General features: G+C 40.4%; 1 long non-coding RNA gene across 1 annotated transcript; it reads left to right on the top strand.

Annotated features, from left to right (window-relative positions):
* Window positions 1-1,738: 1,738 nt before the first annotated feature.
* On the top strand, window positions 1,739-20,462 carry LOC131307206 (uncharacterized). Its single transcript, XR_009194017.1, has 5 exons — window positions 1,739-1,851; window positions 17,036-17,120; window positions 17,700-18,328; window positions 19,613-19,702; window positions 19,810-20,462. It is a non-coding gene; the product is annotated as an uncharacterized LOC131307206 (long non-coding RNA).
* Window positions 20,463-22,502: the final 2,040 nt, after the last annotated feature.

Here is a 22,502-nt window from a genome sequence, read left to right as displayed (position 1 = left end):
CTAAAAAGTCAATCAAACCTCCCATGACATTATGCAAAGTGCAGTTCAAATCATGTATCGAACTAATTAAAGTGACCTTCTTTGCTAGAGTGAATGAGCTTAACAACTTTCATCACAATCAAATAGAATTTTCATCATGAGAAGTACAATCTGGATTCACAATAAAATTCAATTTCAACTCCCCCTTTGAACGTAACAACCTTCCCCCAAAAAAAATACTCCCTCTGTCCCGATTTTTTTGTCCAATTTCGACATACGTGCCTTTTAAAAAATTGTCTATATATCACAATCTATAATGTTTTACATAATTTTGAAAACATCATATTTTAGATCTAAGTGAGATCTATGAAACAAGATCCATATGCATAAAAAAAATATTATAAATTAAAACATGTAGACAATTTTGTAAGAGGTCCCAAATAGTGAAGAGGGACAAACAAATCGGGACGGAGGGAGTAATAATAAAAATTAAAAAGATTTGGAAATCTATCTTACTTGATTACATCGAGCATGCATATTAAATCGACAATCTTACTAGAGTGACTCCCAGGCAATGTGTGATAAAAGTGTACCACTTTTTCAACATGAATCAGATTTACCGGAAGTTAAGCAAACATCCCAAACTTGTTAAGAATTTTTGATCTAGCACATTAGTCGCTAATGTTGTTTGGTCTCAATACAATATGCACATATCATGTTCTCATTTCTGTCTAAATGAACCACATACAACTTATATCCTTTATAAACATAGTAGTTTCTCATCAAGACAAAAAAAGAAAATACATACCTTTGACGTATAGAAACACATATACCCATTAACTTACCAAACAACACTAGATCATCAAGCAAACATATTCCTCACAATTTTTCTCAACAGATTAATAAACTATCACTTCCAGATAAATTTTTATAATTAAACCCACCGCTTTGTTGTAAAGAAGCTGAATAATATCCTGCCCTTTTCATACACTCATATAGCAACAAAGTCCGAAATAGTATGTTTTCCTCTTTTCTTTCTTTTGCAACCAAATCTTTACATCAAAGTAGTTCCATATTTAAAAGCATGAATCAACAAGCAAAAAAAAATATATATATAATAACCCGACTATGACGCCACATGATCTTTCTGCATTCAGTTTCATTGAAAAAAGGGGTAATTCCTTTTTCTTTTTTTTTGAAGGGCTTCTATTCTAGGTGTTCAATCATGATGTCGCGGTGGCCAGCCGTACCTCAAACTGAATATCAGGAGAGAGATTCTCAAAGTCTTAGAAAAAAAAAAAAGAGTTTCACATATCCTTCCCTTCTACAATAAGAAGCACTTTCGCTTGCCAATTTTGGTTGATTGGGACAATTATGCCCTTCAATTGTTGGCCTGATGTATTGCTGCGGTTGCCCATAATTGTAATTTACCAATTTCCCCACGTGGCACGATGTTCGCGCTTGATGACTTTCCACAGCATCAAAAAGAACACGCCATCCCATTTTGCAGGCGGCGACAACCACGAAGAAAACCCTCCTCTTCCCACCTCCTCCGCTATTTCTCTCTTCCGTCTCCGCCCAACTTCCTTCGCCTTGCTCCGGACTCCGGAGACCACCTTCTATGGCCTCCCCTTGAGACGATATTGCTCGATGGGACGGATCTCATTCCTTCTTGGGTTTCAAATTGATTTCTCGGAATATGTAGACGATTATCCTTGATTGTGTGCCTATTTGTTAATTTTGGGTTGTTCTTTTTGCAGGAAAAGGTCACGGATCAGTGGCTCGTGTTGGTAAGGTGAGAGGCCAAACCCCGAAGGTGGCCAAACAGGACAAGAAGAAGAAGCCAAGTGGCAGGGCTCACAAGCGCATGCAGTACGACCGCCGCTTCATTACTGCTAGAAATCATCTTTTAATATTTTAGTTTCTGATGTTTTTGTAACGCCCCGAAATTTGGGTACGTTAAATAAAACATTTTTATTGAAATAAAAACTGAGTCTGGCTCTTTTATTACAACAAAAACATGAAAAGGAGTACTTTTATTACAAACGGAAGGAAACTAAGGCTCCTAATCTACAGCTCCGCTTGTTCTTCCATCACAGCTAGCTCCTCGGCTCCGAAGGCTTCCAAGGTGTAAAGCTCGCCCTGCTCATCTATGAGATCTGACATATTATACCCGCGTCGCCACCGGTATAATATGCCAGGGTCACCAAAAAGGCAACACCGTGAGCCAAAAAGCTCAATAGAACTATCCAAACCCTCTAACCCTTAACTTATGAACGAAGAACATAATAACAACAATTCCACTTAAATCATGCATATAGTCCATACAAATATTCGATTCTACAATCCTTACTTGACTAACGTTGTGTTCATTACTTGGACTTGTCGTAGACCGTGTTTTTACTTCACTTTCCTTTTTACCCAAAAACTCCTTTTTAACTCACCCAACCTCGGTTCCGCCGCGCCGGTTTCCCGAGTATCCTCACAATGGTTCCGCCGCGCCGGGTTCCCATTGGCACACAACCGCATTGGCTCCGTACCGCGGATAACCAAGCACACACCCAACCTCGGTTCCGCCGCGCCGGGTTCCCGAGTATCCTCACAATGGTTCCGCCGCGCCGGGTTCCCATTGGCATACACACACACAACTCACATAATGCACCCAAAACCGGTCATTATGTAGTTTCAAAATATTTCCTCCCTCGGATACACATTTTTATCTTCGTTAACACACCCTAGGTGCCATGTCTCTATTCTCTTGGTTTTCGTGTCACGTTACATACATAGACTCCGTGGTGTAGGACTTTCCACATAACGAGCATTGATAAAATTAAGATGAATACAACAATATTATCCAACTCTTGACCACATAACATGTTTGAATCACAACAACAAGATCATTCATCCCATTCATTTTTAAACAAAGATAACCTTATCTACATAAGCTTTAATGAACAAAGTTACTTTCAAATGAACTTATTTTTGAGTTATGATACAAAACTACTTATACTTAGGGATAGAGATAAGAAGTTACTACCGGGATGGAAGTTAAGGAAATCCTACCTTGCTTCTTGGCGGTAGTAGTTGGCTAAGAAGATTCGGTCGTCGGTTTTGGATTTCGGCGGCGTAACGGCGTCGGTTTGCTTCGAAAGGAAGAGAGTTGATCTTTTCTCTTCCTAGAAACAACTTTCTAACTAACTAAGCTACTTTAAAAGATCTAACGGTGGTTTTGGGAGGTGGTTTGGTGGTTTCTCTCAAGAGCACTCAAAAACACAAGAAAAGAAGAACTTTGAAAGCAAGAACACTAAGAAATTCTAGAGAGAAGTTGGAGCAAAGTGAGAAGGTGTGAGTTTAAGCTTGGAATGAGCTTCTATTTATAGGCAAGGGCTTCTCCTCTCCCTCTCTCAACCGAATCTCTCTCTCTCTCTACAAATTTGATTTCTTTCACTTGTCAAGCTTGATTGAAAGCTTGATGGGTGAAGTTAAGGCTTGGTTGGAAGATCAATGGCTAAATGGTAGGCTTGCATGGCTACTTTGGTCCTTGGATGGGATTCTTGGAAGATTTGTTGCCATGGAGGAGACATGGGTACAAGATTCTTGGTTTAAACAAATGAAATTGGTACAAAGGAGGTTAATGGGGTTAAGATTTGGCTAGGAAAGGAATCACCAAAGATTTGAAGTACTTTGAAAGACTAATGTCACACATCAAATCCATCTTCTTCTTCCTTCCTCTTTCCTCCTCCCTCTCTCCCTCTCTCTCTCTCTCTCGGCCTCTCTCTCCTCTCCTCTCTCTCGGCCTCTCTCTCCTCTCTCTCCCTCTCTCTCTCTCATGTACTAACTATATATGTATATATATGTATGTACTAACATGAAAGAATACAAATAAATAATAGGTACTTTTGTACAAAAGGGTAATTTAGTCTTTAAGGGTCAAGATTCACTCTTTAAACCAATACAAAAAGTACCGTACTTTAATTAATATAATAATGTACTTTTGTACCCGGGAATCTTAACAAACATTAGTTTAATGGGTTAAGTACTTTGGTTGAAAGATGAGCCTATTACCCAATGGTTAATAGAATCCCTAATGGTTATTATCCAATGGATAATAAGGTACGGGTACTTTATATACTAAAATAAGTTTTTGGAAAGACTACATGTCCTTTTGTAAAATCCCATGTGTTTATATATATATGTACTTAACCAATTAAATAAAGAAAAGGCTTTTGTCCAATGGGTAAAGATTACCCTAATGGTTATTATCCAATGGTCCAAGGTTACTTGGGTACTTTTATTAGAAAAAATAATCAAAAGTACTTTTCAAATGTCATTTCTTTAAAAGATCAAAGTACTTGTTCAAATCTTTCAAAAATCCTTTTAATATAAAGAAATGGGTTTCTATTATCCAATGGATAATAATTCCCCTAACATCTATCGTCCAATGGATAAAGAATAAAACCAAAATAATAAAAGAAAATAATTAAACAATTACTAGTCTAGGGTTCAAAAGGTTCAAAAGGTTCAACATGGGCAAAATGGTCCATCTTCGGTTAGGGAAACGTAACTAGGTGACTTTCTAGTTTGGTTACTCCATCGAGCCGGTTAGAAGCTAACTAGGCTTGCTAGGTCGGACTAAATAGTCGAGAAACGATTCTCGAGGGTCCAAAGTGCGATTAGGGTTTCTAGTCGAGAATTACGATGATAAGGCGATCGATTGCTTAAATACAAACCACAAGAAAACCAAATAAGAACATCAACGAGAAATTAAGAAATTTCAATAACAACGAGATTTTTATTGCACGAAAAATCGGAGTTGTTACAGTTTTTCCCCGTCTTGATTTCTATTGCATGTTAGTACTGATGGTTTCATTGTTTCGAAATCATAGAGTACTTTTGATTTGTTGATTTTATGCTAGTTTTTTTAAGAAATTCCTCTGTTTGCTATGCTTGGCTGGTTTTGATGTTTTTTCCCTTCTTCATTTCTATTGCATGCTTGCTTTTTCCCCTTCCTTATTTCTGTTGCATGTTAGTATTGAGGGTCTTGATGTAGGGTTTTTCAGAAATTTCACTGTCTGGTATACTTGATTGGTTTGGTAAGTGCAGTATTAGAAAGTGAGGAGTTAGTAGAAATATAGTCTGATTTGTTTGTGTGTTCAGCTACTATTAATATAATAACTTCCAATTTAATATTTGTTGACTTGTTTTTAATTGCTAAAGTACTTGTTTTTATATATGATGATTAGAATATACATATGTTGACTTGTGAGTATCATAGATTAACCTTGGAAGAAGTGGATGAGAAGACGAAGCCTTTCCAAGCATTTATTAATTTTGTTGTTGGGCTTTCTAGTTAAACCAAAAGGAATGTTTTGTTGTTGAGCATTTATCTGTTTTTGACTTGTGAAAGCTTTGTAGTTTCCAGAGAGAAGCTAAATTGTTTGGAGGTATCTATGTGGCACTACCCACGCCAAAATGGAGCAATTCAGAATGAACAAAGAAAAAAAAAAGATTTAAGCAAGTATATAAGACCAGTGGATGGATTTGGAACAACTAGACCTAAGGCTATTTCAATTGCAAAGCTCTGATTCCTATCTCACCCACCACCCTCCATTCTGATGAAAAAATACATGTACTTAAGTTCTTTTGAATCGATCTCATTCTTTTTTTTGTTAATTTTTAAAAAAAATTGTACGTTTGAGTGCACTTGGTTACTCTGAGTCTGAGTTGAGGAATGTATTTGTCACTGAACAAGGGTTTTCTAGCCGCGGAAGCTCTATCAAAGCATACCTCAAATCTTCGGTTACATGTTCTCGTAATTACTTGAATCTTTGCATATACATTCTCTGAGTTTGAATTTTTGCTTTCGTTTCGTTCCCAAATTTGGTGAATTGGGCTGATATTTCTCACTCTCTGTAGGGAGGTATTCCAGAACGGGCACAACTAGTGGCCGAACACGTGGCACGAAGAAGCACATAGTAAATAAAATAGGTAATACTACCTACTTTATAGGGCGGTGATCGGCATAGCGGTCTAAAGACACGTGAAGTCACTGGTCTGATTGTCCGTTTGGTGGTAAAGGCCAATGACATGTGAAGTTACTGGTCTGGGTAGTCTGTTCGGCGATGAGATAGCCGAACAGAGATAGAGCTCCAATCAAGTACTGAAGCAGAGGGAACACTCTGGAAGGATCCAGGACAGTGATGTTCCATAAAGGAATGGGATCCCGAGAACGTAAGATCTGGTAAAGAGACCCAATGAGAATGGGATGTTCAGCCAGTTATGGAAAAGAGTCCTAAAAGGACGAAGGTAATGAATTGATAAGGGAAAGATAATCCAAGATATCCTGGGTTTCCTATACGAGATAGGAATCCTAGGGCAACAGGGATGCTTGGGCAGCAAGCATCTATGATTCTATAAATATGAGGTAAACCTAGAGGCAAAAGGTGCACAATACATTGCAACACGATTATTCACTTACTAATAATAAAGGTTCTTCTACTAGTACGTGATAGTAACTTTGCCATCGGAGGGCCTTTGCCACGAGAGGCAAAGGTGCGCTCACCCCTCGTCTGTTTTGCAGATAAGGGATCCGACGACAAAACTAGGGTTCCGGTGAGAAGTCACGTGAAACTGTTACCAAGTTATGCCCTTCTAAGCACCAATTGTTTTCATTCCCCTACAATTGGCGCCGTCTGTGGGAAACAAAAGAGTTACCTTCGAAATACAACCATGGTGGAAATAGATCCAACAACACCGCTCGATTCGAAGAATTTGCTGGCTGGTGAAGGAGATAAATCTCCACCTGGGGCTCCGAGAAATCCCGATGGCAAACATGGGAGGACCACGAGAAAGGGCCAACCCCTTACCGTTCATAACAACTCTAAGAGCAGAGAGGAAAGGACAGCTTCAAGATCTACAAAAAGGAGTAAATCCCACCAAAGGGAAGAATAAGTTGCACACTCGAAGAGTGTACATTACAGCGAAGATGTCCTCGATAAAAAGAGGCAAGAAATTGAGGAGTATGCTCCTTTGATCGAAAGACTAGAACACGAGATCCGAGAGTTGGAAAGGATTCGAGAACACCCAGAAGATTCTGGACTCTCGCGGAGAAATTCCAAGGGAGATGAGTATACTATGGTGAAATATAAAAAGGCTCCTTCACGAGGAAGAAGGAATAGAAGTAGAAGTCCCACCCTAAGGCGACATAAAGCTTCTCCACGAAAGGAGAGGAACAGGAGTAAGAGTCAAACACCGAAAAGGCAAACGGTGTCCTCAAGAAGAAGGAGGAGCAGGGGGCGAAGTTCTACCCCTGAGGATGAAGGGACTAGAAAACATCATAGGGACATGTACGAGAGACCTGATTCTGACTGGGAAAGGACTAGACCCAACAAAGAGAAGGGATTAGAGGATGAAACCATGACTGCACAAGAAGCAGCATGAAAAGCACTCAAGAACATTGCATCCTCCCCTTTTGCAAGAAAGTTACAGGAGGCTAGGTTGCCGAGCAGAGTGAAATACGGAACGTTCATCCTCTACGAGACAGATGTTGATCCCGTGGCACACATACAGAACTACCAGCAGGCAATGTTTATGCATGAAGGAGATGATGTAATTATGTGCAAGATGTTCCCATCGAGTTTGGGAAAGGTGGCTTTGTCTTGGTTCCATAGATTAGGTCCACGCTCTATCCGAACATGGGTGCAGTTGGCCGAAGAATTCACTGCTCGGTTCTTAACAAGCAGGAAAGCTCCAAAGACTTTTGAGAGCCTCTCCTTTATGAAACAAATGGAGGATGAGCCGATCACGAACTATGCAAAGAAGTACTGGGAAACTTTCAACGACATTGAAGGTTGCAGCAAGGAGTACGCAATAGCCATGTTCAAGACCGGGTTGCCTGTTCGGGGAGAGCTGTGTAAATCTTTAAACATGAGTCCGGTAGGAACACTGGTAAAATTAATGGAACAGATAGAGCAACACGCCAGGAATGAGGATGACATACTCCGGGAAGATGGGAAGATGGTTGCCAAGCAGGTCAAGGGTCCTGCGAAGAAAGTCGATAAGCCAGAACCCAAAACTTATCGAGAGAGGAAAGACTATGGGCAGGCTAAGAAAGGGCCGTACAAGGACAAACAAGCTCCTGATCCCAAGACTTTCTTTTCTATTACCACGGTTTGTAAGGAGCCCATTTATAGTATTCTTTATCGAATATGACAGAGGATTGTGAGATGTTTAAAAAGCACATTGACTATCTGGTCTCACGGGGCTATCTCAAAGAATTTATCCAGAAAGATCCTAAGGATAAAGAAAAAGCAATGGAGTTGGATTACGAACAAAATTCAAGGGGCATAATCCATATGATACATGGATTGGTCGAGCCGTATACGAGGAATAAGGTGAGATTACTCCAAAGGCAGATCAAACACAACCAACATGTGATGCAGTTGGGGAAGAAAAGAGGACGTGGCGAAGAAGTATGCAACGAGAGCATAATTTTCACGGATGAAGATCTGGGTGGAGTTCGGGTACCACACAATGATGCTTTGGTCATAACCCTACGAATTGGGGAATATGACATGGAAAGAATCCCGGTGGATTCAAGGAGTTGCACCGAGATACTATACTACGATGCATTTAAGAAGTTGGGGCTAACACAAGCAGATTTGGTACAATTAGTAACCCCCTTGGTCGGATTCGGGGCAGGGGCAGTTTGGCCATTGGGCAAAGTAACTCTACCTGTTCGGACTGGGACGGTAGTGCTACAAATTGACTTCTTAGTGGTGGATGTGCCATCTTCCTATAACGTAATTATAGAAAAAATATGGTTACACAAGATGAGAGCAATCTCTTCCACCTACCATCAGATGGTAAAATTTCCTGGGTCCAACAGGGTTGAAAAAATCCAAGGTAGTCAAAAAATAGCACAACAGTGTTTGACTTCCACCATCAAAAGACTCCCAAAGGCCCATCATGTTCATACGATAGAAGTGCCGGATCAATCGACTATCGAGGATGTCGGAAGCAACCCAGTAGAAAGATCAACTGAAGGTTTAAAGAAAATACAGATCAACGAAACTGATCTTAATAGCTATTTTCTGGTTGGGGAATCACTGCCAGCAGAGGAAGAAGCTGAGACGGTTAGTTTCTTAAAAGAACATATTGAAGTATTTGCATGGATACAGAGGAGATGCCCGGTGTAAATGCAGATGTGATCTGCCATCACTTGAACGTGACCCGCAGCACAAGCCAGTCGTTCAAAAGAAAAGGAGGGCGGCTGTACAGTATGTTGACGCTGTTCTTGAAGAAGTAGATCGTTTGTTAAAAGCCAAAGCGATTCGAGAAGTCTACTATCCAGAGTGGTTATCCAACACTGTGGTAGTCAAAAAGAAGAATGAAAAATGGCGTGTTTGTGTGGATTTCACAGACTTGAATAAAGCATGTCCAAAGGACAGTTTTCCTCTTCCCAGAATTGACCAATTAGTGGATGCCACTGCTGGATATGAGCGGATGAGTTTCCTCAATGCATATCGGGGATATCTCCAGATTGCCATGTATGGGCCTGATCAGGAAAAGACTTCCTTCATTACACAACGAGGGTTATATTGTTATAGTGTCATGCCCTTTGGGCTGAGAAATGCAGGGGCGACGTACCAAAGGCTGGCAACCATCATGTTCAAAAAACTCTTAGGTAAAACCAGGGAGGTTTATATTGATGATATGGTGGTAAAAAGTAAGACCAGAAAGGAACACATGGCGGATCTAAAGGAGGCTTTTGAAATCCTGAGGAGGTACAAACTAAAACTCAACGCCTCGAAATGTGCATTTAGAATAGGATCTGAAAAGTTCTTGGGCCACCTCGTAACCATAAGGGGGATTGAGGCAAATCCTGATCAAATAAAGGCCCTACAGAATCTACAGAGTCCTAGGACAACGAAAGAGAACCAGCGATTGACTGGGATGGCAGCGGCTCTCAATAGATTTATTAGCCGGTCAAGTGATAAGTGCAGACCCTTCTTTCAGCTGTTAAAGAAAAGGGAAGAATTCAAATGGGGAGCAGAGTGCGAGCAAGCCTTCCAAGATCTGAAGGGATATTTGGCTTCTGCCCCCCTTCTTTTGACTCTAGAGCCAGGTGAGTCTTTAGTTTTGTACTTAGCTGTTTCTGAACATGCTGTGGGTGCAATCCTGTTAAGGGATAAGGGATCCGAGCAAATCCCTGTCTATTATGTGAGCAAAACGTTGCTAGATGCAGAAACGAGATATCTGCCCCTCGAGAAATTGATCCTGGCGTTAAGAACAACAACTAGGAAATTGCCACATTATTTCTAGAGCCATAGAGTTGTGGTGTATACTGAGTTTCCATTAAAATCACTACTACGAAAAGCAGACTTCTCGGGAAGAATCCCAACTTGGTCCGTCGAGTTAAGCCAATACGATATTGATTATCAGCCGCGCATGGCAATCAAAGGCCAAGTTTTGGCTGATTTTGTGGTGGAATTCTCGCCTGCAATAACACCTTTGCCTCCTACGAGAAAGGAGCAGGTAACTGGGCCACCAGCAAAAAAGAACCAGGCCCCAGCCGAACAGGATCCTCTAGAATGGAAGCTATTTGTTGACGGATCAGCATGTAACACTGGATCAGGAATCGGGGTTGTGTTTTTTCCTCCCGAAGGAGCAATGTTGGAACTGTCTGTTCGGCTAGGATTTAGTGCGTCAAACAACGTGGCAGAATACGAGGCACTTTTAGCTGGCTTGAGAAGTGCAAAAACCCTAAAGGTCAGACGAATGAGAGTTTATTATGACTCCCAACTTGTAGTAAATCTGTTGTCTGGAGAATATGAAGCCCGGAATGAGAAGATGGCAGCATATTTGGAGGCAGCCAAGGATCTGTTGGACACTTTTGAGAAGGTGTATATTAAGCAAATAGGTTCCGAACAGAATTCCCATGCAGATTCCCTTGCTTGGTTGGCTGCAGCCGTGCCAACAGAATTCAAAAGAAGGGTAGCAATGGATTATCTTGCCGAGCCTAGCATTGGAAGAAGTGTAGAGTTGGTCTTGGACATGAACCAAGGTCTGAGTTGGATGGATCCAATTATGGAGTTCTTATGAGATAGGATACTCCCTACTGATAAAAAGGAGGCTCATAAGATTAAAGTAAAATCTGCACGGTTTTGGCTATCACCTGAAGAAAAACTATACAGAAAGTCCTTCACTGGACCCTACTTGCTTTGTGTGCACCCCGAGATAGTGCAAAAGTTTCTCCACGAGATTCATGAGGGAACATGTGGAAGCCATGCTGGGGGCAGATCTATTGCCCATCGAGCAATCACCCAAGCAATCACCCAAGGTTATTGGTGGCCACACATGCAAGAAGATGCTAAGGTTTATGTGAAAATCTGTGAGAAATATCAGAAGTTCTCACCAATGATTCGAACACCAGCAGAAGATTTGGTGCCATTAATGAGTCCTTGGCTGTTTGCCCAATGGGGCATGGACATCGTGGGTCCACTCCATAAAGCAACAGGAAATAGGAAATTTCTGTTGGTAGCAACGGATTATTTCACCAAATGGATTGAAGCAGAACCTTTGGCTAAGATCACTGAACCTATGATAGAAAGGTTTACGTGGAAAAGCATTATTAATCGGTTTGGGGTCCCTTATTCATTGATTACGGATAATGGGTCCCAATTTCAGAAAAAATTCAAAGCATTCTGTGCCCAGTATGGAATAAGGAACTACTACTCAACCCCAGCCTACCCTCAGAGTAACGGGCAGGCAGAAGCTTCCAACAAAACCATTCTTGACGGGATCAAGAAGAGGTTGGATAAAGCAAAGGGGAAGTGGCCTGATGAGTTACCACTGGTGTTATGGGCACATTGTACAACTCCTAGGAAGTCTATGGGAGAGACCCCCTATTCGTTAGCATATGGAACAGAGGCTGTTATTCCATTAGAAGTTGGTTTGCCAACCAACAGGACCATTTTAGTTGAAAGTGGATGCAATGATAGAGCCCTGGAGATCGAATTGGATCTTGTCGAGGAACGGAGGGAGAAAGCTCTGGTTCATTGAGCCTCATATCAGGAGCAGCTGATGAAAAGTTACAACAAAAGTGTCCACCCACGTGAGTTTGGTGTTGGAGACCTTGTTCTTCGTAAGGTGCTTGGCAACACCAAAGTAGCCAACGAAGGCAAGTTGGGGGCCAATTGGGAAGGCCCATATCGGGTTACTGAAATTGTAGGCATAGGGGCTTACAGATGGGCAGACCTGGACGGGAACCCGGTGCCAAGGCCTTGGAATGTCCATAATTTGAGGAAGTTCTTTGTTTAAAAGACTTCAGTCTATTTTCTAGGATGCACATTGAGATTATGTAGGAATTACGAATGTAATTTCCTTGTTTTTATTATCTTTTAGTTGCAAGAAGTATGAGTAACGCCCCCTTGAGTTTGAGGATTATGAATAGAATCACTTTTTCCTTTATGTCAACATTTTTGGAGATTTTTAATTTTTCTAAATACGAAAAAAGAACTATTTTTCCCTATTCGTATTAGGGAGCAGGGAACGTACGAATACACGTATCCACTCTATTTAAATATGAAGTTTTAGATTATGCAAATTTAACTTAAAAGTACGAGAAACTTAATATGTCCAAGAAAAAGGGATATATCCAAGTATGTGATACTTGGAGTGCATACGAGAATATGCAATTTATTTAAGTACGTGAAATGAAGAAACATCCAAAGTACGAATACACTTGGGTTGCAGAAACGACTGCTTGAATATTTTTCCATAAGTACAAGTATGCTTAATAGGTATTTCTTCAAGTACGTGACACTTGGGCAAAGTACGAGACACTTACACATGAGTATGAAATAAATGCTTCCTTTCCAAGTATGAAGTACTTGGCTAAGAAACATAAAACGGGTATATGTTTAAAAGGTCAATAACCTAAGTACGAATATACTTGGTCATAATTCAAGTATGATTATTTGAAGTTTTCTTCCCTAAGTATGAATACTTTTAAGAGTAAATCCAAATATGAGGAATTTGGGAAAGCATACAAGAACATGCATTATGTGTAACACAAGTAAGAAACACTTGAGTCAAACATACGTTTAACTAAACCATGAGATACTTAGATAAACCTGTTTGCATCCAAAAACACGTGCAAAGTATGAGGGGCCGAGCAAAACGTATAGTTATGCCACAAGGGGTCGAATACCTGTGTTATCAAAAGTATTAAATGTACCAGTGCCTCACAGGGCTGATGCTTACGGTCACGTAGGACCAGTCAACTTCTCCAAAGTATCAAACAATTCAAGATATATATTTACCAATTAGTCCAGGTTTTGGACCTCTAGAGGGGTTTCATCTGGAACCTCTCTACCGGTCTCAGTAACAGCACCACTTCCAGCTGCATTTTCCTCCAGGTTAATGGGTTCATTGGTTGAAACTCGAACAGGTGATTGCACAGGGTGGGTGTCAGTTGGCGTATCCTCTTCAGCATCAGCAAACTCTTCAAATCTGTTGCTCGATGTCGTCCTCGGGATGCTTCGCTGGTTCGTGAATGCTCCGAGCATGGGTGCTCAGCAGATCATTGTCTTCCCACAAAGGAAAATCTTCTGCAACTCCCACTTTGGTCAGGCATGCCTCCCAACATGCACCCCATATCTAATCTTGAATTGCAGGCATCTATTCAACATAGCTGGCTGTAGCGGCATCAAATCCCTTCTGGTAGCCTTCTTCATGAGCAGCTTTTTTGGTGCTATCCATTTCTGACAAAGCCTGATTGAGGCTATCTTCAGTTGTCTCAAGTTTGCCTTTCGCCTCATCAAAATCAGCCTTGGCTTTGTCTCTTTCTCTTTCCAGTCTTGAGATTGTACGGAGCAACCTAGTGTTATCGTTCAACAACGTAATCCTCTAAGTATCTGCATCCTGGAACTTTTGGCCCAGTATAATCATCTTTTGAATGAACTAAAGGAAACCAAAACGTAGTTCGAAATTAATATTTTAAACGAAGAAAGGTAAAATTTAAGCTATGAACAGAACTACATTACCTTTATCCCACTGACGAGACCAGTGGAGATGAGCCGATCAGGTGGAGATCCAAACTCCTTCTCCATATTGACAGGCAGCAAAAGGCCTTGGGCAAGTGCCAGTGCAGTTTTCTGAGGAACTTGCACTATCTCCAACATGAACGGGCCGATCACCCCTGGTAAAGAGAGGGGCCCAGATTTGAGGTAGAACTTGGGTGCTTGGTGAAAGGGGTTCTCCAAACGAAGTTGTTGCTTATGCGGCGGCATCTCCAGGGTCTTCGGTCCTAAGGCGTTTGACCCGATGAGCACCACCAGCTTCGTGAATGGTATCAGACCGTCGAGGAGATGAAGAGAACCGGGTAGAACCACCCCTATTGCATCAGGGTGGTGGCAGGGCATGCCCAGTTGATGCTGACCTCCTAGCACCACATCCCCGGGGGGAGACAGTGAGAAGGGTACTAAGGTTCAGGGGTTGGCGAGTCATAGTATCTGAATTTGGGGGAAAAGGAGAGTAACATGAGGAAGATGATTGGGATCTGGCTATTCGGGCTATCGTCAAGGAGCAGCCTGTCTTTCAGAAGATCTTCTAAGCACTAAGAGGGGCAGGGGAATGCCTTCAGAAATTGGAACCTCGCCTGGCTGTCCGGCAAGTGTCACTCTGGCTCTGGATCTTGAGCTCCTCGGCTGGGGAGCAGTTGAAGTCAAGGCAGCACTGGTGCTTGGGATGGCAAGTTTTCTATCTATGAAACCTCTGTAAGCAAGATCGTAGCCCAGTAGTATGTCTACGTTACGACCACGACCAGCTATTGAGGTACCATGCTCACCTGTGTACTTCAGGATCCTGTTAATCTCTGCTGTTCGGACGTAACTTGGCCCTCGTCTGGGACGCTGGTTTGCGTTATCTGCTGAAAATTGAAAGCATAAGCATGAATTAAATAAAATTCAGAGAAACAGTAGAGAAAAATTACGAATAAGAGCAAAATAAATTAAGAGCATATGTGGGTAACTCCATACGTGGGGGCAATGAAGGCCCACCACTTGGCCATCTTCCCTTATTGGCTCGAATGCTCCGGTAACATAGAGGAAATCAATCTCGTGATCATGAGCAGAATCTGGCAAATTTAGCACGAGACGCTTTTCTGCTTTTCTAACCTTGAAATAATACGTGTTGTATTCAGGGTTTAGCACTATGCTATACCACCACTGGATGTCCCAAATTCCTAGTTGGGTCCCCAAAATCCTATTCAGGGCTACAACCCCCATCACCAGCCTAAAGACATTTGTCAAAACTTGCATGAGGGTAAGACGGTACCAGTTCAGGACCTGGTGGAGTAATGGGTGAAGAGGGAAACGAACCCCGCCTTCAACGATGCCTAAGATAGGGATACACATTCTATCCCATGAACCGCCATCCCTATCCACACCTAGAGGGGCGAGTTCAAGCCCCACATTATCTGGAACGCTGTATTCAGCCCTAAATGCCGCCATCACAGTAGGGGTTTCACAGAGTTTCCTAAACTTACTGGGTTTTGGAAAGTTCTCATTGTCATCCGCCATGGATACAAAAGAAATGAACGGAATGAAATCTGAAACTAGGTGTAACACGAGACCCTAAAACTAAAGGGGTAAAACTGGGAACGAATCTCAGAATGAAAAATAAGAATGAGAGTCTTACGAAACTATTGCAGCGGTTGCCTGAGAAACAATCGAGTTGCAGACGACGACAATGGCAGAAGGAAGCAAAGAGAGCTCTCGCCTAGTTATAGAGAGAGAAGGGTGAAATACGAGTTTTGGGTAAGAAACCTGAGACATCCCTTTTTGGGGTTTTAAAAGAAACGGAGTTGAAACGACCCCTCTCACACCGTTACATGAAAAGTAACGGAAAAATGAAGATTCAGCAGATGCCGTTGTAACGCCGTTTGGCTAAAACATCAGTTCGCATTTAATGAGAAGCGTACGAAATACACCACGTGGAGTCATTATTTCAAGAAAATGATGATTGAACCGCCAGAAAACATCAATAGGTTTAAAATACTATATCTGCATAAGATCCAAGGTGTTCGGCCTATGGCTCGTTCTTAAGCTTTACTCGTTTCCCCCGAACAGTGGTATCGAGCAAAAGCTAGGGAGCAATTGTAGGGAGGTATTTTCAAACAGGCACGACTAGTGGCCAAACACGTGGCACAAAGAAGCACATAGTAAATAAAACAGGTAATACTACCTGCTTTATAGGGCGGTGATCGGCATAGCGGTCTAAAGACACATGAAGTCACTGGTCCGGTTGACCGCTCGGTGGTAAAGGCCAATGATATGTGAAGCCACTGGTCCGGGCAGTCTATTTGGCGATGAGATAGCCGAACAGAGATAGAGCTCCAATCAAGTACTGAAGCAGAGGGAACACTCTGGAAGGATCCAGGACAGTGATGTTCCGTAAAGGAATGGGATCCCGAGAACGTAGGATCTGGTAAAGAGACCCAACGGGAATGGGATGTTCGGCCAGTTATGGAAAAGAGTCCTAAAAGGATGAAGGTAATGAACTGATAAGAGAAAGAGAATCCAAGATATCCTGGGTTTCCTATACGAGATAGGAATCCTAGGGCAAAAGGGATGCTTGGGCAGCAAGCATCTATGATTCTATAAATATGAGGTAAACCTAGAGGTGAAAGGTGCGCAATACATTGCAACACGATTATTCACTTACTAATAATTAGGGTTCTTCTGCTAGTACGTGATACTAACTTTGCCATCGGAGGGCCTTTGCCATGAGAGGCAAAGGTGCGCTCACCCCTCGTCTGTTTTGCAGATTAGGGTTCCGACGACAAAACTAGGGTTCCGGTGAGAAGTCACGTGAAGTTGTTACCAAGTTGTGCCCTTCTAAGCAACAATTGTTTTCATCCCCCTACATTCTCCACTCCTCCAAGCCCTTCGCAAAAAATCAAATCAACAACAACAAAAAAAAAACTCTCTTCCTCCCAAAATCTCTTTTATTCTGCATACAATCTTTGTATGTATGTTTTTCTTGGCTGTAGAGAGGTTAAGAAGTGCTGGAAGCCATGCGCGTCTCATGGAGAAGCAGAATCGGCTCTCTTACCATATTAGCAAACATAATTATACGTAAGTGTGTCTCTTTTGTTTGCTAGCAGAATTAATTGTTTCTTCTATAAGTAATTTCTACGATTTTGATTTGTAAAGAATTGTAGATCTCGCACTGATAGTAGGACAGTAATTCATCTGATAGTAACTTGGAAGTTAATGTTGCAGCGATTGATGCAAATTCCCTTTACGAGCATTCTCGCTCCAAATTAAGGATTTAGTTGCATGTTATGGTTCATCTCAAGTGTCCCAGTAGTAATGGATTTGCAATATGTGTGAGTTTCATAGATATGATAGTATGAAATTTAATTTGCATGTACTGCAGCTTATTCATTTTATTAAATATTAAATGAAAAGTTGAAAGGAGATTTGTGTGGGCGTCACTTGGTTATCAGTTTACAAGTCAAAATGAGTATTTTAATGGGAACCTATGACCTTTTGGTTGGCTACAATGATGCCTTCAGACCATATATGCTTGGGAATGTCAAAGAACAAGGATGACTTGCATAAGAATGAATAGTATGACAATTACTCTCTGTTTGCCCTAAAAAAATGTGTCCATGAAGTTCATTTGTTTGAGCGGGTCAATTAATTTTGCAGGTTTAAGATTTTGGCAATTGCAAGAAAATTGGATCTCAAGCCTCTCTCTCCACCTCAATAACTCTACACGACTCTCAATTACGCCATCCAGTTGGTATTTCTTCTCTGTTCTCACTAGAAACTGATTACTAGATATAGATTTTTCCTTCTGAGATTTGTTAGGAATGTAATGAGTATTTGGGAATTGTCCCTTAAGGAGAACTATGATGAGGTTTATGGTTATTGCTGGTTAAGCATGGAAAAAGTTAAGTCTATTTTAGTTTTTTGTTTGATCAATAGCTCATTTATGAGTGGTAACTACTTTGGGCAAAGTCACATACACTTTTTCAAGTACTAATATTAGTTTCTCAAGTTGTTTCTTTTGTCAAGTAGAGTTTTGAAAAAAAACACTTGGCCACTTTGTTACCAATTTATGAGACATTACCACAATGGAAGTGTCTAGGATGTATTTTCCATTAAATATAATGCATTTCTTGCCTTCCAAATGGACCATGTGGTAGCAAAAGAAAAAGAGGTCCTACAAGCCACTTTGATAGAGTTAGACTTGCCATACACCTGCCATGTGATTGAGCCAGGGGATGCCCAGACCAAACTCCTATTTTGTATCTGATTTCAAGAGGAACTTTAAGGTACAATGACATCTTAGTTAGTATGCAAATTCATACCTTATTAATAGTAATTTTGATGCCTGCAGCTATGAATGCTTTGCTGCACTTAATTAGTAAGAAAGAAGAAAACAAAAAGTATATTAGTTACTGGCACAGATTAAAGGACTTTTCCCCTGAACTGGTCTTACCAAATGCTATACTAATTCTGGTGTCTCTTGCCATGCATGCTTTACGAGACTAATTTCTAAGCAACGAGACATTACTTGCACAAATAACATAACATTTAACCCAAACTAATCCAGCAAATGGCATAGCTCCCCTTGCTGGCTGTATTGTTTTTTCCATGTATAAAAAATAACAAGACAAATATAGATAACAAAAGCATGGGACCTTAAATTATCATCCTGTGATTCTGTATCTTTGCCCTTCTTTATTCATTTTCAAAATCTTCTGGTTAAGAGATATAATTAATGAACTTTAGGTTTGTACTACTTTTTCCTTAAATGATGAATGTTTTATGCAAAAAACTCAAAAGGAGTAGGAAAATACAAAATCACAAAAAAAAGCTAATATGTCTTGGTTTGTCCATAATACACAATCCTACACTTCATCAGCTTTTTGCTCTGCCACTTAGGCTTCAAGCATGCACTTTCTAGCTATAGCCCTTGAGTATTACCACTTTGTCACTCCATGATTTAAGCCTCCACTTTCTATTTATACCCCTTAAACTTTGCCACCTTCTTACTCTACCACTTAACCTCCACTTTCTAACTCCAGTACTTGAGCTTCACAAGTGCAGCACAAGCACGTAATCTCTTTGCAGAAAAAGATTCTCTTTGAAATCTTGAGATCTTCGTCTAATTAATGAAAATTTGCTCTGGTTTCTCCGGAGGGGAAGCTCCACTTTCCCATTTCCTACCTCTACTACATAAGCTTTTATGTTTTAACTATAAGCCTTAAGTCATGCAACTGCAGAGTAGTAACGTGTTTTACAACAAAAGTTGTTTCTCTTGTACTCGGATTTGCATGGCATTGCTGTAAAAGGGCTCTGGATTTCCCCTGCTACTGATCCATCACTTTGTTCCTTCATTTGCTCTTTACTGGTTCTCACAGTCTTAGCAACCTTGACTATCTGGTATAATCTATTATTTTCCCATTTCTGTTTTAGAAGCATTAGTGGTATGAATTCTTCATAACCTCCTCTTTTGTTACTGCTCTGTTTTTAATGCTAATCTTGTTCTTTACTTTTTTCCAACACAACTGAATAAAATCTCCCTAATTTGCTTGATCAAATTCAACATCCAGATCACGAATCCAACAGGAAGCATCGCTGCAATAGTCTTCTCAGAAGTTGCATAAGAAGTCTACAGCATTACACCAGTAGATGCAATGAATGTAAGAAATACATACTTCATTCATACAAAACAAACTCTAGACAGTTTACATTTAAAAAAAAAAAATCCTAACTACCAACTCAATGCAAGGACAACTTGCCCTCCAAGTGCTTCACAAACTAGGCGAACCAAAGAAATGCATCGTCACACTAAAGGCCTTCATATACAACCATGCCGGACTCGGCCAAATAAAGTTCAACATGCACTCTAGGTCTGCCGAACACCTCTCAGAAGCAGCAAACCATTCAGAACTTCTTGCTCTACCTCCAAACGCTCCAAATAAGAAGAGCAAAAAGAGAGAGCACAAACTAAGCAGCTCAACCTCCACCCCAACAATCAACACCCCTGCAGATAGCAACCCAACAAAACGCACTCTAGCAACTGAAGAAACTTCAGCCCCAACAAGAACAAATAGTCAGCTTCCATAATCTCCAGAACTTTACAAGCTTTTGGCATGAAGAATTCTCAATTGAAAGATTTTTGCTTTGTTTCATTTGCACAAACTCTACCTTGATGATACGCCTTTCGAAGTTGTATAAAAAAAACCTATAGCAAAGTCATGCAATTAGCCACCAAAGACAGAAACATATCTAAACCATGACTTCTACATGTAACTTTTCTATGACAAAACACTTGGTCAAACTAATGCTTATAACTTCTGCTATGATTAACTACATGCATAATATTAAGAAGAACCACAAAAAGATCTCCACAACGGGCATGACGAACGTGCTTTGCACGTCGCCTTGCATCTAGTATCTAATACAATCACCTTTAGTAATCAACATATCACTTACCATGCACATATTAGATGAACCATAAACTCAAGCTTGATCATTTAAGATACCATAAACTCTACTTCCTTATTTTCACATCAAATGTTCCTAAAATACAACACATACGGAAACTGGATAATTAAAGGGGTCAAGTCATTTGATTAAGAGGTAAATGGAAGCAAGAACATATACAAGGAACACACAAGTTTCTACCTACTCGGTAACTACTTAAGTAGTGTATGCATACTTGCCCTGAATTAATCTCACGTACATCTCTTAACACCAAGATACCAATTTAATCATTCCTATATCCACCGCCGTTATTCTATATATTTAACTCATAGAACAAAACAAACCATGTCAAAATTAAATCGCTCACCGCCCATACTGATAACTACCACTCCCCTCTACACTCTACCAACACCGGGACTGAAAATACCATGTTTACGCCTATGTATTTAGTACAACATCTCAGTACCCCTAATCATTACTACTTGCTCACGGAACACACATTAATGCGTAATTTTTTTTTATAGAGGTACACATTCACAAGGTATGCAACTTCAAGTTACCAAAAGAGCCAAGGAAATGAAACTGTTAACAACAACCACATTACTATGAGGTCAGACCTTCAATTCTCCCCAATACGGGTCAATCACATTACACCACTCTCTATAAGTGTAGATGTAACACACATAGAAATGAACGAATGCCTTTCACACAACCACGCACAATTTATGATAAAATGCAGTGATTTTTGAATCCATGAGACTATAAGTCTCCCCATGGTCTCTAGGTATTCTAACCTATAGCTCTGATACCAAGTTGTCATGCCATCGATTTTCAACAGAAATAACATTACATTTCATAAACCAAATCCTCACAATAATATAGATAATACCCCAAGAGAGACTTCATGCTGCCATTTCAAATTCAATGATGTGAAAAAAAAAAAAAAAGTTGCATCATGTGGTTCATCAACCCAAATCATTGTAAGTGTAGCCAAAGAAGATAGTTAAGAGTTTACATCACTTTTTAATCAAAAGAAGTAAATTTAAGTCACATTACATCCCTTAAATGATTATACAAAAAATGCTGGGTAACTCTTTGTTTAAGCGTTCAAAATGTGAATCCACATGTATGCAAGCTTTCCAAGTAACTGGTCCGGTGAGACACCTGGAAAATGATAGGGTGAGCAACACTAGCCCAGTAGAGAAATCGGCGCTACGTTTATATGAATTGAGTAAAGTATAATGAATGAATGAGAACACAACTCACTAAGTCACCAACAAGAAGGTTTAAGCCGAATAAGGAGTTTAACGCCCAATCGATACCATTTCTACCCACGTTCCATCTTTTACCTATGACTTCCCAAATTTAACAAAACTACCCATCACTTGGCTTCGCTACTCGTCTATTTTTACTTCTATTGAAGTACCACTACATCAAGCATGTTGAATGTATCATACATCTCATTTCCATATCCATGTCATACGATTTTAATCTAAGCACTCGGGACCTCGCACTATCCCTATTTCATCATACTCAATCTCATGTTCAGGCCTATAGACCTCACACCACCGGCGTATAGCAACAAGTACTAAACATGTAATAAAAGTTCAAGGTATGAAACCCGAAGGACTACTTATCCCAAGCCATCACCTGTCTCATTCATAATTCTCACTATTAGCCATTTGTTATTTACAGCTTGTCTTAAAGTAACATTTCTCTTGGTACGAATTCATTATCGTTATCATACAATAAGTTACCAGATAGTCCAATCATTCATCCATTTTAACCGTAATTTCCATTATTAACCACTCGTCATTTATAAAGTGTTACTAGTTCACATAATAACCAATACAAGTTTGCTAACACTATCAATTTAACGAATTGCACACAAACTAATTGTTTTGAGTTTCTCAGACTCTGATTGCAAGCCAATTTTGGTCCACCAAATCTCAGAATCCGAAAGCAAGTTTTTAAACAAAGTTGTAGATGATAGAATCAGCTGTCCAACGCAAT

This window comes from Rhododendron vialii, chromosome 1a (genome assembly GCF_030253575.1).
Source record: "Rhododendron vialii isolate Sample 1 chromosome 1a, ASM3025357v1".
Taxonomy (NCBI): domain Eukaryota; kingdom Viridiplantae; phylum Streptophyta; class Magnoliopsida; order Ericales; family Ericaceae; genus Rhododendron; species Rhododendron vialii.
Note: the sequence above shows the minus strand (reverse complement) of the source record. Positions and strands in the feature narration are given on the sequence as shown.